Genomic DNA, 16,087 nt, shown 5'->3' with positions numbered 1-16,087 from the left:
CGTGCATTTTTTCTATTTTTATAATTGAATCAATGAAATAGTCAATATACAAATGTGTAGAATAAAAAAATGATGAAAGTGAAGCCTTTTTCAATTATAAAAATATGTGGTTAGGCAAAAGTTACTATCATATAGTAATACATTAATAAATATTGAAAAGCCTGATAACCATTGAGAAAGATGTGGTGTAAGGGTGTTACCTCTTTGGGTGATATAGAAAGTGACAGGTATTGGTTACTGACTGAGTCAGTTACAACTTTGACATTTGATTTATTAAGGGAAAAAGAAACAATTATTACCATAATTTAGTCAATGCCTCAATTACTGTGCAAATGAATAGTGTGATATTTGGATCAATGGAGAGCATATCTCAGTATTTTTATCACCTTGTCTGCTTGTTATTCTTCAGGATGGATGTTCCTGCTATTTCAGCTTCTGCTGTGCTCACTTGTCACACTGCCCCTGTGTCAGGAAGGAAACTAAGGTGAGCAATGGGCAAGGTTGTTGTCTTGGACTGGTGGTGCGTTTGAGGGTACTCATGGTGTTATTTAAAAGTATTACATTAATCAAAAACTTACTCATAGTTCAATGATAAATCTAAGAAATATTCTTTTGAATAATTGATAATGGATAGGATTGAGGTTGAAAATTGGAAGAGATGGGCCCTTAGTGGGAAATGATTCTGTAAACTGAGGTTAGGGGCATTGAAGAGTCTTATTCTTGGAATATTTAGTGAACCATATATTATTTTTATTATTACCCATTAATTAATGATTTAATCAATACAAATATGGAAATGATGGAAGAAAAGAGACTCAGTGATGGACCAATGATGATGATCGTGATGGGAAGAGTCCTGAATGATGAAAACATGTCTGAAACTCTGAGGTCCAGCCCAGACCATAAGTAATCTCTTCCTTCTGGTGAAATTGTCTCTATAGAGAGATGACAGGAATATAAATAGATCATATCTTTGTATGGATTTCACAGACTTAGATTTGTTATTATTAATGGATCTCTGATAGAACCATTAAACAAATACAAATAAACATAAGGAAAAATAGGGTGAAGCGCTGTCCAAATATGAACGTGTTTGGTTTAGCAAAAGACAGTGTTAGTAAACACTGAAAACACTGATGCCCATTAAATAAATGGCTGAAGGTCATCTCTTTGACCAAGCTTAGATAGAAATGCATCAGTAAAGACAGTTTAATTGTTCTGCCTCAGACTATAGATTAAGCTTTCTCTTTTAACAAGATAAAAAATATAGACAGAAAGAAAAAGTAATAAATACCTAAATACTGAGTAAATGAAATGCAGAAAACAAGGATCAGTGGTTATTAGGTCTCAATATTTTTATCATCTTCTGTGTTGTGTACTCCTCAGAATGAAGGCAGTAGAGATGATTTAGCATCTTCCATGGACAGGAGCTCTGAGTAACAGTTGACGTTCTCTGTTTTTTTATTAAAGTAATTTACGGTATTATTAAGAAATGTGGAATATAAGTAAAGAAGGCAGCCACATCTCAGTGCTGAGTATGAATATATGAACCATTCTATTGATTAATGTATATATGGAAAACAATGTATTATCGAGGAAGATATGTTACAGTAACAATACTTCTGTGTACACCCAGGCTCTTCTTGTTTTATTTTTTGAATTGTACTGCTGAAATTATTAGTGGATTTTTGATTTAAGCAATAAAGATATAGAAATGTATGTAGAAAAATAGGACCAATATTGGATCGATGATGATTTCTGGTCATCATCAATATGAGTCATATACGATGAATACATATCTAGAACTCTGAGGTCCAATATTGAATTAAGCTAGTCCATTCTCAACTTGAGAAGGCATCCTATAGACAGATGTCAGGAAGAGCATCTCATTTTATTATCATCTCCTCTGCTTTATATTCCTCAGAACGGACACACTGGAGCTGATTGAAGCATCCTGCGTGGTCACGAGCTCTCTGGTTTCATCTGTGCTGTAGGAGTATGAAGACCATGTGAGTAATAGTCAATGTTTTAGTTTCAGTGGTTTGTTTAAGGTTATTCATGTATTATTCAAAATATGAAATATAATCAAAGAAGGAAAAATGCCATGTTAGTATCAGAGTGACATGAAATGTTATGTTGATTAATCTATAAATGTATCCTTGAGGTCAGTTTTTGAAACAGAGTTAGTCTCTGGAAAAGATTTTAGAGATAGATATTGACAATATTTTAGTTTATTTTTTATTTCTGTGTATTTAGCAATGAATTTATCAATAAACAGATGTTTATGAGAATGAAAAGAAAGAGGGCTTTCATGGGCCAGTGATGATGAATGGTAGCAGATGAGTCTGGATAATGAGTAATATATGTCTAGATACTGAGGTCCAACAAAATACCTAGTGTATTTCTTGTATTTCATGTTAAGATATACCCAGTATATGTATTTGGTTCATAGATTTAGATTTATTATTATTAATGGATTAATTATAGAACCATTAAATAAATATAAATAACAGGTAAAGAAAAAAGGGTGAACTTTGTCTAAGTATAAACATGTGGTGAGACAAGAAATACTATTAATAAAATTGAAAACACTGGAACTCAGGAATAAATGGGTCAAGAGCATCGCTTTGACTAAGGATCATATCAATACAGATAATTAAGAGTCAATTATATTGTTGTGGGTTTGTCTCAAGTTTGCTGTTGTTCATTTTGTTAAGATAAAAATATCTCCACTGTGTATTCCATGCAAATGGAAACCAAAAGAAAGCTGGAGTAGCAATTCTCATATCAGACAAAACAGACTTTAAAATGAAGATTATTACAAGAGACAAAGAAGGACACTACACAATGATCAAGGGATCAATCCAAGAAGAAGATATAACAATTGTAAATATTTATGCACCCAACATAGGAGCACCTCAATACATAAGGCAAATACTAACAGCCATAAAAGGGCAAATCAACAGTAACACATTCATAGTAGGGGGCTTTAACACCCCACTTTCACCAATGGACAGATCATCCAAAATGAAAATAAATAAGGAAACACAAGCTTTAAATGATACATTAAACAAGATGGACTCAATTGATATTTATAGGACATTCCAACCAAAAACAACAGAATACACATTTTTCTCAAGTGCTCATGGAACATTCTCCATGATAGATCATATCTTGGGTCACAAATCAAGCCTCAGTAAATTTAAGAAAATTGAAATTGTATCAAGTATATTTTCCGACCACAATGCTATGAGACTGGATATCAATTACAGGAAAAGATCTGTAAAAAATACAAACACATGGAAGCTAAACAATACACTACTTAATAACGAAGTGATCACTGAAGAAATCAAAAAATACCTAGAAACAAATGACAATGGAGACACAATGACCCAAAACCTATGGGATGCAGCAAAAGCAGTGCTAAGAGGGAAGTTTATAGCAATACAATCCTACCTTAAGAAACAGGAAACATCTCGAATAAACAACCTAACCTTGCACCTAAAGCAATTAGAGGAAGAAGAACAAAAAAACCCCAAAGTTAGCAGAAGGAAAGAAATCATAAAGATCAGATCAGAAATAAATGAAAAAGAAATGAAGGAAATGATAGCAAAGATCAATAAAACTAAGAGCTGGTTCTTTGAGAAGATAAACAAAATTGATAACCCATTAGCCAGACTCATCAAGAAAAAAAGGGAGAAGACTCAAATCAATAGAATTAGAAATGAAAAAGGAGAAGTAACAACTGACACTGCAGAAATATAAGCATCATGAGAGATTACTACAAGCAACTCTATGCCAATAAAATGGACAACCATGAAGAAATGGACAAATTCTTAGAAATGCACAACCTGCCAAGACTGAATCAGGAAGAAATAGAAAATATGAACAGACCAATCACAAGCACTGAAATTGAAACTGTGATTAAAAATCTTCCAACAAATAAAAGCCCAGGACCAGATGGCTTCACAGGCTAATTCTTCCAAACATTTAGAGAAGAGCTGACACCTATCCTTCTCAAACTCTTACAAAATACAACAGAGGGAGGAACATTCCCAAACCCATTGTACGAGGCCACCATCACCCGGATACCAAAACCAGACAAGGATGTCACAAAGAAAGAAAACTACAGGCCAATATCACTGATGAACATAGATGCAATAATCCTCAAGAAAATACTAGCAAACAGAATCCAACAGCACATTAAAAGGATCATACACCATGATCAAGTGGGGTTTATTCCAGGAATGCAAGGATGTTTCAATATATGCAAATCAATCAATATGATACACCATATTAACAAACTGAAGGAGAAAAACCATATAGTCATCTCAATAGATGCAGAGAAAGCTTTCGACAAATTTCAACACCGATTTATGATAAAAACCCTCCAGAAAGTAGACATAGAGGGAACTTTCCTCAACATAATGAAGACCATATATGACAAACCCACAGCCAACATCATCCTCAATGGTGAAAAACTGAAAGCATTTCCACTAAGATCAGGAACAAGACAAAGTTGCCCACTCTCACCACTCTTATTCAACATAGTTTTGGAAGTTTTAGCCACAGCAATCAGAGAAGAAGAGGAAATAATAGGAATCCAAATCGGAAAAGAAGAAGTAAAGCTGTCACTGTTTGCAGATGACATGATACTATACATAGAGAATCCTAAAGATGCTACCAGAAAACTACTAGAGCTAATGAATGAATTTGGTAAAGTAGCAGGATACAAAATTAATGCACAGATATCTCTGGCATTCCTGTGCACTAATGATGAAACATCTGAAAGTGAAATCAAGAAAACACTCCCCTTTACCATTGCAACAAAAAGAATAAAATATCTAGGGATAAACCTACCAAAGGAGACAAAAGACCTGTATGCAGAAAATTATAAGACAGTGATGAAAGAAATTAAAGATGATACAAATAGATGAAGAGATATACCATGTTCTTGGAATGGAAGAATCAACATTGTGAAAATGACTCAACTACCCAAAGCAATCTACAGATTCAATGCAATCCCTATCAAACTACCACTGGCATTTTTCACAGAACTAGAACAAAAAATTTCACAATTTGTATGGAAACACAAAAGACCCCGAATAGCCAAAACAATCTTGAGAACGAAAAACGGAGCTGGAGGAATCAGGCTCCCTGACTTCAGACTATACTACAATGCTACAGTAATCAAGACAATATGGGACTGGCACAAAAACAGAAATATAGATCAATGGAACAGGATAGAAAGCCCAGAGATAAACCCACGCACATATGGTCACCTTATCTTTGATAAAGGAGGCAGGAATGTACAGTGGAGAAAGGACAGCCTCTTCAATAAGTAGTGCTGGGAAAAGTGGACAGGTACATGTAAAATTATGAGATTAGATCACTCCCTAACACTGTACACAAAAATAAGCTCAAAATGGATTAAAGATCTAAATGTAAAGCCAGAAACTATCAAACTCTTAGAAGAAAACATAGAATACTCTATGTATTCTAAATCACAGCAAGATCCTTTTTGACCCACCTCCTAGAGAAATGGAAATAAAAACAAAAATATACAAATGGGACCTAATGAAACTTCAAAGCTTTTGCACAGCAAAGGAAACCATAAACAAGACCGAAAGACAACCCTCAGAATGGGAGAAAATATTTGCAAATGAAGCAACTGACAAAGGATTAATCTCCAAAATTTACAAGCAGCTCATTCAGCTCAATAACAAAAAAACCAACAACCCAATCCAAAAATGGGCAGAAGACCTAAACAGACATTTCTCCAAAGAAGATATACAGATTGCCAACAAACACATGAAAGAATGCTCAACGTCATTGATCATTCGAGCAATACAAATCAAAACTACAATAAGATATCATCTCACACCAGTCAGAATGGCCATCATCAAAAAATCTAGAAACAATAAATGCTGGAGACGGTGTGGAGAAAAGGGAACACTCTTGCACTGCTGTTGGGAATGTGAATTGGTTCAGCCACTATGGAGAACAGTATGGAGGTTCCTTAAAAAACTAAAAATAGAACTACCATATGACCCGGCAATCCCACTACTGGCCATATACCCTGAGGAAACCATAATTCAAAAAGAGTCATGTACCAAAATGTTCATTGCAGCTCTATTTACAATAGCCCTTAGATGGAAACAACCTAAGTGTCCATCATCGGATGAATGGATAAATAAGATGTGGCACATATATAAAATGGAATATTACTCAGCCATCAAAACAAACAAAATTGAGCTATTTGTAATGAGGTGGAGGGACCTAGAGTCTGTCATACAGAGTGAAGTAAGTCAGAAAGAGAAAAACAAATACTGTATGCTAACACATATATATGGAATTTAAGAAAAAATTATGTCATGAAGAACCTAGGGGTAAGATGGGAATAAAGACACAGACCTTCTAGAGAATGGACTTGAGGATATGGGGAGGGGGAAGGGTAAGCTGTGACAAAGTGAGAGAGAGGCATGGACATATATACACTACCAAATGTAAAATAGATAGCTAGTGGGAAGCAGCCACATAGCACATGGAGATCAGCTCGGTGCTTTGTGACCACCTACAGGGGTGGGATAGGGAGGGTGGGAGGGAGGGAGATGCAAGAGGGAGGAGATATGGGAACATATGTATATGTATAACTGATTCACTTTGTTATAAAGCAGAAACTAACACACCATTGTAAAGCAATTATACTCCAATAAAGATGTAAAAAAAAAAAATGCTGAGTAGCCAGGGACCACCGGGAGGTGGGAGAAATGGGAGATGTTAGTCAAAGGGTACACATTTCCATTACACAATGCATAATATCTAGGGATGTAATGCACACCTTCATGGCTATGGTTAATAATACTCTATTGTGTTCTTGGAATTTGCAAATAGAGTAAGTCTTAAGTGTTCTCATCACACAGAAAGTCAACTACGTGAGGTGATGGATGTGTTCATTAACTTGATTTTAGTGATCATTTCACAATCTGTATGTGTGTTAAATAATGTTGAATAGCTTTAAACATCATTTTGTACAACTTAGACATGAACAATTTTTATTTGTCCATCTTAGCTCAATAAAGCCGTAAATTTAAAAAACAAAACAAACAAACAAAAAAATATCTCCACTGTGAATAATTTATAAATACCTAAATGCATGAGTAAATGAAATATGGATATCAAGGATCAATGGGGATTATACTTAAACATTTTTTTATCATCGACTGCTTTGTACTTTGTACAGAATGGAAACACTTGAGCTGATTTAAGCAGTGTACTGTGATGGTGACCTCTGTGATTGCATCTCTGGGTTAGGAGAACAGACACCAATGTGAGTAATAGTCAAAGTCTTGTATGGATTTCAGTGATTCCTTTCAGGGTATTTAATGTGTTATCGAATAGTGCCATATATAATAAGAATGGCCAACTGCAGCCCAGTGATAGATCCTGAATTAATATGTAACATAAAAACAAAGGATATAAACAAAGAGATATACTGATGTGTAAATAATTCTATTATATATACAGAATAGGTATTTCAGGGCTTTTCTGGCTTTTTGCGAATAATTGGGTTTTAAAATTATTATTAGTGAATTAATCAATAAACACTGTAGAAATGAATGAAGAAAACAGGTACAACATTGGATCCATGATGACTGTTCGGTGCGTTATGAGTCGTGTATGATGAATACGTGTCTGGAACTCTGAGGTCCAATGCAAATGGATTCTGGCCCATTGCCCCTATTTCAGGTGATCCTATAGACACATGTCAGGAGTATGCAAGAATCTTGTTTTATGTTCATTCATTTTCTTTTTCTTTTTATAATGGGATCAATCAAATAATAAATAGATAAATAAAGATGAAGGTGGTGGAACTTTCTCCAGTTATAGAAATATGTGGTTATGCAAGAAATACTATCAACATATATTAAAAACAAATGTATGTTAGGAAACATATGGTACAAATGTATGTTAGGAAACATATGGTTAGGAAACATATGATAAATAAAGATGAAGGTGGTGGAACTTTCTCCAGTTATAGAAATATGTGGTTATGCAAGAAATACTATCAACATATACTAAAAACAAATGTATGTTAGGAAACATATGGTACAAGGGGGTTATTCTTTGACTAAGGATGATATAGTTATTGATAAGTCAAATTTTCATGTTCTCTGTCATTGTCAAGATCGATATTGTTCATTTACTTAGGAGAAAATAAAATACAAATTATCCCAATTCACTACCTACCTAAATGACTGACTAAATGAAATGTGGAATTCAAGGACTAATGAAAATATCTGTTACTCTTTTTTTATCTTCTACTTTGTCTTGTACTCCTTAGAATCGTTGCAATGGGCTGACTTAAGTGTTCCACCGATGTCACGAATCCTGTGGTTGCATCTATGTGTTAAGAGCTTGGAGAGCAAAGTGAGTAATAGTCAAAATTATTTTCTTGGTTTTGTGGTTTTCTTTTTTATAAGATTTTCCCTGCAATCTTAAAACCTGTGAGGGACTTCCCTGGTGGTCCAGTGGTTGCAGGGGGTGTGGGTTCAATCCCTGGTCAGGGAGCTGAGATCCCACATGCCGCGGGGCCAAAAAACCAAAACATAAAACAGAAACAATATTGTAACAAATTCAATAAGGACTTTTAAAATGGTCCACATCAAAAAATCTTAAAAAAAAATGTGAAATATAATTGATGATTGTCGACCATGGCTAAACAGTAAAAGTAGGGTTGATATGAAGCATTGATAAATTTATATAGGATTCATATTAATGAATCTATATAGGAAACTTTGAGGTCAATTAATGACAGTTTCTGTGGGAAGTAATTCTATAGATAAATGAAAGAGCCAAGGACCTTGTTTGTTTTAAGTTTTTGTGACCGTGAAGCATTTATTTTATTATTATTAGTGAATTGATGAATTAATCAATAAAAAGTGTTGACGTGAATCAAGGCAATGAGGACCAAGTCTGCATAAACAATGATGACTTGTGGTACGAGTCTTTGATGAGGAACACTACGGGTCTGGAGTTCTGAGGCCCAACACAAAACAAATCTAACATTCTCCCCTCTTTTTTTTTTTTTTTTTTTTTGCGGTATGCGGGCCTCTCACTGTCGTGGCCTCTCCCGTTTCGGAGCACAGGCTCCGGACACGCAGGCTCAGCAGCCGTGGCTCACGGGCGCAGCCGCTCTGTGGCATGTGGGATCTTCCTGGACCGGGGCACGAACCCGTGTCCCCTGCATCGGCAGGCGGACTCTCAACCACTGCACCACCAGGGAAGCCCTCTCCCCTCTTTTGAAGTGATCCTGTAGGGAGATGCCAGGCATATATGAGGATCATGTTCTTAGTCTTAGTGTACAGAATACCTAAAAGTATTATTATTAAGAAATCAATGGCAAGATAAGTAAATAAATAGGTAAGTAAATAAATATGAAGAGTGGAAACACTGTTCATTGTTAAAAAGTATTATGAAGAAATCTGATGATGTAAATTGGGATGGAAAATAAAATGATCAAGTGTATATGTCTTTGAGTGAGAATAGTAGTGATAATTGTCATTTACTGATTCAGTTACAACTTTGACATTTGATTTCTTAAGAGCAAAATAAATAAATCTTACCATAAATTAATAAATGCCTAAATGACTATGCAGATGAGTTGTGGAAACTTTAAATCAGTGGAGAGAAAGTCTCAACATTTTTATCATCTTGTCTGCTTCGTCCTCTTCAGAACAGATGCTGGAGGTGACTTCAGCACCTGTTGTCATCAAGATTGTCTGCTGCTTCCTTGTGTGGAAAGAGACCAAGGTGAGTAATGGTCCACACTGTTGTCTTGGATTGGGTCATGTGTTTAAGGGTATTTACAATATTATTAAAAAGTATTAAATTCATTAAAAAATTCCTAATGATAAATAGGATATGAAACATTATGTTGATTAATCAATAATGTGCAGGATTGAGGTCTATTAATGAAAAAGATATAGTCTGTGTGGAAAATGATTCCGTAAACCAGTGTTAGGAATCTTGTCCTAGAGTTTTTGTGAACCATGTATTATTTTCATTCTTATCAATGAATTCATAATTTAATCAGTACAAACATACAAATGAAGAGAAACAGACCAAATCATGGACCAGTGATGATGTCTGATGGCATAGGAGTCATGGACGAGGAAACAATTTGTGTCTGAAACTCGGAGGTCCAACACAGAACAAAATTAACCTGTTCCTCTGTTGAAATTGTTTCTATAAAGAGATGTGAGACATATACAAATATCATATTCTTGTATTCATTTCATAACTTAGATTTGTTACTATTATGGAATTACTATAGAATCATTAGACAAATATAAATGCATACACTAAAAAACAATAGGGTGAAGCATTGTCCAATTATGAATGTATGTTGCGTGGCAAAAGATATTAATAAAATTGAAAACATTGATACCTATTCAGAAAAGGTGATTAAGTCTCATTTTTTTAATTGTCTGCTCCGTGTTGTACTTCTCAGTACAGATGCCCTCGAGCTGCTTTCAGCATCTTCCACCCTCATGAGCTCTACGGTTGCCTGTATATACTAGGAAGACAGAGATTAATGTGAGTAATCGTGAGGTTACTCTCTTGGTTTCAGTGTTGTTTTTTTTTTTAAGTGATTCATTTAAAAGTGCAAAATAAGGGGCTTCCTTGGTGGCTCAGTGGTTGAGAATCTGCCTGCTAATGCAGGGGACACGGGTTCGAGCCCTGGTCTGGGAAGATCCCACAGGCCGCAGAGCAACTAGGCCCGTGAGCCACAACTACTGAGCCTGCACGTCTGGAGCCTGTGCTCTGCAACAAGAGAGGTCGCGATAGTGAGAGGCCCGTGCACTGCGATGAAGAGTGGCCCCCGCTTGCCACGACTAGAGAAAGCCCTTGCACAGAAACGAAGACCCAACACAGCCAAAAATAAATTAATTAATTTTTAAAAAAGTGCAAAATAGATTTAGAGAATGCAACTCTGTCTCAGTGATAAATATGGGATAAAGTTATCATATCAATGTATATATGAAAAACTGAGGATAATTAGTGAGAGATATACTGTTGTGAGAATAATTCCATATATAGATTCGGGACACAAAAAGTACTCTTGGGTTTTTGTGAATCATAACATTTAAAAATGATTATTAATGAGGTAATGATTTAATCAACAAACCTATAGAAATTAATGAAATAAAGGAGGGGCAATATTGGATCAGTGATGACCACTGATGGCATATGAGTCATATATGATGAATGTGTCTGGAACATGGTCCAACCTGAAAAAAATCTAGTTCATTATCTCTGTTTGAATTGACCCTTTAAACTAATGGCAGGAATGTATGAGGAAAAATAATATTATAATTTGGAATGGACAGTAAACGTACCGTGTGCATTTTGCCAAGTGTGTTTTGTCTTTGACAAAAGGATGATAACAGAACCTTGTAAGTAAGAGTCAGTTATTGTTGAGTCAGTTTCCAGTTTGACAATTTGATTTATTAAGGAGAAATATGTTAACCTATTTTAATAAATACTTCAACAACTATGTAAATGAACGGTGTAGTCTATAGATCAATGGATAGAATGTCTTATTTTTTTTTTATCATCTGCTCCTCTTTTTGCTCCTCAGAATGGACCCACTCGAGCTTATATAAAGGTTCTTCCAAAGTCACAAGCTGTATGGTTGCATCTTTGTATTAGGAGTGTGGAGAACAGCATAATAGTCAAAGTTCTTGACTTGGTTTGAGTGTTTTTTTTAAAACAACTATTCACTGTATTATTAAAAAGTATTGAATATAATCAAAGAAAGCCAACCATACTGATGCTTAATATCGGATTAATATGAAGCATTACATTGATTAATCCATAAATGGAACATTGAGTTCAGTTAATTGAAAGAGATGATTGAAATGAATGAGTCTATAGGTGGATGTTATGAGATATTCAAGAACGTTATTCTTGTCTTTTTTTGGTGATTTACATGTATTTCCTTATTAGTGAATTACTAAACAAATATTGGTGACATAAAGAGAAAGTTGGCCAATCATGGTCTAATGATGATGACTAGTGTATGAGTCATACACGATGAATTCTACGTGTCCAGAAGTCTGAGGATCAACACAAAGGGACTCTGTCTATTCATCATATTTTAAGCGACTATAGATAGATTTCAGGATTATACAGTGATCTTTTTCTTGGTCTTTGTGCTCATGAATTTAAAAAATATAATTATAAAAGAATCAATGGCAGAATAAATTAACAAATGTATAAATGAATAAAGATGAAGAGGGGTGAAGCATTGTTAATTAATAAAATATTTAGTCAGCAAAATGAATATTAATATATACTGGAATAGATAATGATATGGACCAAATATATTATGTCTTGAACTAAATAAGCATGATATTGACAGTGATAAGTAGTAGCCAGTTATTGCCCTGAGTCAGTTGCATGTTTGATATTTATTGTATTGAAAGAAAAATAAAAATTACCGTGAATTAATAAACACTTAAATGACTATGTACACGGAGGATGGAAATTGTGGATAAATGGAGAGAAGAGAATATCTCAACTTTTTTTTACATTCTGTCTGCTTGCTACTCTTCAGAATGGAGCTGATCTTAGGTTCTGTCGTGATCAAGGTTATGTTGCCTCTGTGTCAGGAAAGAGAACAGATGAGTAGTAGTAGTCAGAGATCTTATTTTGGTTTCAGTAATTTGTTTGAGCATTCCTGGCATTATTAAAAAGTACTAAATATAATGAAAAATTATCCATAAGAGATGTCATAGGAACCATCGTGTTGACTAATCAATGTTGAAGTCACTTAATGAAAAAATATAGTGTTTATGGGAAAAGATTCTGTAGACAGACTTCAGGAATATTTAAGGATCTTGTTTGTGTGTTTTCTTAAATAATTTGATTTTTGTTAAAATCCATGAATGAGTTATTTAATTGATACCAATGTAAAACAAATGAAGAAAACGAGGGTCTAATGTGGACCGTTAATGATGTCTGGGGCATGTGAGTCATGGATGATGAATAGTATGTGTGTGGAACTCGGGGTCAACCTGAGATCTAGTCTGTTCCCTCTGAGATGATCCTATAGACAGATGTCAGCAATACACAAATATCGTGTTCTTATTTAGATTCATAGATTTAGAATTGCTATTACTAATGAATCAATGATAGAACCATTAAGCAAATATAAATAAATAGATAAAGAAGAGGAGGGTGAAGCATTTTTCAACATGAGCATATGTGGTGACCCAAAAAATATTGCTCATAAAAGTTTTCATGTTAATATTAAAACGTTGTTCCTTAAGAAATAAATGATTAAAGAATGTTACCTCTTCGGTTTAGGATCATCTGGACACTGTTTTGTAAGAATCAGCTTTTTGATCTGGATCAGTTCCAAGTTTAAGGTTAGTCCTTTTTTGTTAAGGAAAAATGTATATTTATGCAAAATTAATAAATACCTCAATGAGTAATTGAAATGCAGAAATCAAGGATCAATGGAGATGAGGTCTGAGTTTTTTTGATTTCTTTGTCCTGCTTTGTACTCTTCAGACTGAATGCCCTTGAGCTGATTTAAGCATCTTCCATTATCAGGAGCTTTCTGGTTACATCTGTGTTAGGAGCATGAAGACCATGTGAGTAATAGTCAAAGTTCTTGTCTTGGTTTGGTTGGTTTGTTTAAGAGTATTCAAAATATTATTAAAAAGTGGAAAAATAATCAAAGATGGTCAACTCTAGACTAGCAATAAATATGAGATTGATATGATGCATTGTATTGTTTATTGAATGTTTGTAAAACTGAGGATATAGTTAAATATATATTGATGTGAGAATTATTCTGTGTACAGATTATGTATGTAAAAACTCTTCTTGGGTTTTTGTGAATCATAGTGATTTAAAATTATTATTAGTGAATTAGTGATTTGATCAATAAACACATAGAAATGAATGAAGAAAAAGAGGGGCAATACTGGATCGATGATGACTACTGGTGGCGTATGAGTCGTACATGATGAATGCGTGTCTGGAACTCTGAGGTCCAACTGGAAAGAATTACCATAAACTAATAAATATTAAATGACTGAGTCCATGAAAGGTGGAACGCAAACAATCAATACATAGAAGGTCTCAAACTTTACTTTTTGTTCTTTTTTCTACTCCTCAGAATGGTCACTCCTGCACTGATTTTAGCATTCTACTGTGGCCTCAAACTCAGTTGTCTTAGGAACATGGAGACCAGTGTGAGTAATAGTCAAAGTTCTTGTCTTGGTTTGGGTGGTTTATGGTGGTCAATGCATTATTAAGAAATAGGAAATATAATCAGAGAAGGGCGACCATAGTCCAATAATGGACATGGAAACACGTTGAGTCATCCATGTATGAAACACTGAGGTCAATTCAAGAAACAGATCTAGTGTCTAGGAAATGATTTTATAGATCTACATTAGGGATATCAAGGTTCTTATTTTGGGTTTTTTCTGATTCATGTATATTTCTTTATCTGTAAGTCGTAACTTAATAAATAAAATCAAGAGGCAAAGTATAAATGAAGGCAAAAGATTCCGTGCTTGGACCTTTGCTGACAACTCGTGATGTCTGAGTCAAGGATGTTGAGTAATATGTGTCGGGACATCTGAGGTCCACCACAAGAAGAATCTAGTCTATGTCTGTACTGGAAATGATCTTACAGACAGTTGTTTCGAATATTCAGCTATCCTGTTTTTGCGCTTTTGTGGGTCAAGGATAACGATTATATTAGTATAAGTGAATTAATGCATGGAGGTTTAAAAAATAGGAATAAGTGAATAAAAACATGGCCAGTCCTGGACCAACTATCGCAGATGTGATGAAACAGGTATCAGTACTAATCTAGTTTTGAGGAGTTGGGATTCATGTTCCTTATCTCTCAGAATGCAGCACATACAGACAGATGCATGAATTGTCAATGTTCTCATTCTGGGATGTCTTTGGTCTACGGGTTGTTTGTTTTATTACTAATTCGGAAACATGTTTATCAAATTAAATAAAAGATTAAGTGCTATTTAAATTAAAGAAGGCCAGTGATAAAAGTTTGTTGGGCAGCGTGAGCTACTGTGCTCACTGAACTCCACTGCAGAGTTACAGTCTGTTATCAGCTTGCTAGTGGGCAGCAACCTGTGCAGGTATTACTATTATTCATGCTATCACATTGAGCATGTGCAGTTTTATCTTTACAGTGAATAAATGGATAAGTTAATAACAATCACTAGCTCGAAGGGACAAAGTGTGGGCCAGTAATGAGCGTGTCTTGAAGTAATTATGATTTAACCAGTTCCATTCAGTTGATGTCCCTCTTAGGGCAGACATTCTGGCTCTTGCTAGTTTGGGTAAGAAGAACATTGATATATACAGTAGCATTTCTGTTCAGGGTTTTGGAGGTTTTAAACGTTGTTCCATTTCTTTAAAAAGAATGACTAGTTTCCGAATTAATTTATGAATAAATAAATAAATAAAGTAGGATTGAGTATTGTTCATTGGTATGAAATTACCTTGGAACAAGGGCTGAGATGAATCTAATTCTGCGCAAGTAAGGCTCAGAGATTCAGGTGGTTGTATGTATGTGTGGAGCATAGAGACGGATGCCTCACAGATGCTCCTGTCCTTGATTCAGGTACTGGATTCAAAGGTGTCCCTTTTTTATGTAAACTTTATCATTGAATTAATTAAATTAAAAGAGGGGTTACCTTTTTGCCGATTGTAGCAAGTAACATGGCCCAAAGTTTTAAGGTTAATCTCAACCAGCTCACCCTGCATCCATTAGCGTATTAGAGCAAAGTCAAGATCTAGGCTGTTTCATTCTTTTTAACATTTGCTTTCTACTCCCCAGAATGTCTTCTCATGGTTAAACGTCATGGCTGGGGAGTCTCTGGGTAAGAAGCCTATAGGCCTGTATACGTGGTACACAAAGTTCTCATCCTTGGGTGGGTAGTTTGCTCATGGGTGTTCGCTGTATTACAAAAACTGGATAAATGCCTATATATGTACACAAAATTTTACAAGACCAGAGATGAGAATGAAT

The 16,087-nt window shown here is 34.9% G+C and overlaps 9 non-coding genes and 1 pseudogene across 9 annotated transcripts; all 10 read left to right on the top strand.

Moving 5' to 3' along the window:
- The first annotated feature begins 822 nt into the window (after positions 1-822).
- Positions 823-894, top strand: LOC136119678 (small nucleolar RNA SNORD113/SNORD114 family). Its single transcript, XR_010655645.1, has one exon. It is a non-coding gene; the product is annotated as a small nucleolar RNA SNORD113/SNORD114 family (small nucleolar RNA).
- An 847-nt stretch (positions 895-1,741) lies between these two features.
- LOC136119664 (small nucleolar RNA SNORD113/SNORD114 family) lies at positions 1,742-1,818 on the top strand. Its single transcript, XR_010655633.1, has one exon. It is a non-coding gene; the product is annotated as a small nucleolar RNA SNORD113/SNORD114 family (small nucleolar RNA).
- A 494-nt stretch (positions 1,819-2,312) lies between these two features.
- Positions 2,313-2,385, top strand: LOC136119695 (small nucleolar RNA SNORD113/SNORD114 family). The gene has a single exon (XR_010655659.1). It is a non-coding gene; the product is annotated as a small nucleolar RNA SNORD113/SNORD114 family (small nucleolar RNA).
- A 5,256-nt stretch (positions 2,386-7,641) lies between these two features.
- Positions 7,642-7,714, top strand: LOC136119658 (small nucleolar RNA SNORD113/SNORD114 family). The gene has a single exon (XR_010655628.1). It is a non-coding gene; the product is annotated as a small nucleolar RNA SNORD113/SNORD114 family (small nucleolar RNA).
- Positions 7,715-10,132: 2,418 nt separating this feature from the next.
- On the top strand, positions 10,133-10,208 carry LOC136119671 (small nucleolar RNA SNORD113/SNORD114 family). The gene has a single exon (XR_010655639.1). It is a non-coding gene; the product is annotated as a small nucleolar RNA SNORD113/SNORD114 family (small nucleolar RNA).
- Positions 10,209-11,226: 1,018 nt separating this feature from the next.
- Positions 11,227-11,293, top strand: LOC136119665 (small nucleolar RNA SNORD113/SNORD114 family; annotated as a pseudogene).
- A 768-nt stretch (positions 11,294-12,061) lies between these two features.
- On the top strand, positions 12,062-12,133 carry LOC136119672 (small nucleolar RNA SNORD113/SNORD114 family). Its single transcript, XR_010655640.1, has one exon. It is a non-coding gene; the product is annotated as a small nucleolar RNA SNORD113/SNORD114 family (small nucleolar RNA).
- An 876-nt stretch (positions 12,134-13,009) lies between these two features.
- Positions 13,010-13,082, top strand: LOC136119693 (small nucleolar RNA SNORD113/SNORD114 family). The gene has a single exon (XR_010655657.1). It is a non-coding gene; the product is annotated as a small nucleolar RNA SNORD113/SNORD114 family (small nucleolar RNA).
- A 918-nt stretch (positions 13,083-14,000) lies between these two features.
- LOC136119637 (small nucleolar RNA SNORD113/SNORD114 family) lies at positions 14,001-14,072 on the top strand. Its single transcript, XR_010655610.1, has one exon. It is a non-coding gene; the product is annotated as a small nucleolar RNA SNORD113/SNORD114 family (small nucleolar RNA).
- A 526-nt stretch (positions 14,073-14,598) lies between these two features.
- On the top strand, positions 14,599-14,673 carry LOC136119669 (small nucleolar RNA SNORD113/SNORD114 family). The gene has a single exon (XR_010655637.1). It is a non-coding gene; the product is annotated as a small nucleolar RNA SNORD113/SNORD114 family (small nucleolar RNA).
- Positions 14,674-16,087: the final 1,414 nt, after the last annotated feature.

Source organism: Phocoena phocoena, chromosome 2 (assembly GCF_963924675.1).
Source record: "Phocoena phocoena chromosome 2, mPhoPho1.1, whole genome shotgun sequence".
Classification (NCBI taxonomy): Eukaryota; Metazoa; Chordata; class Mammalia; order Artiodactyla; family Phocoenidae; genus Phocoena; species Phocoena phocoena.
This window is presented reverse-complemented; position numbering and strand designations above follow the sequence as displayed.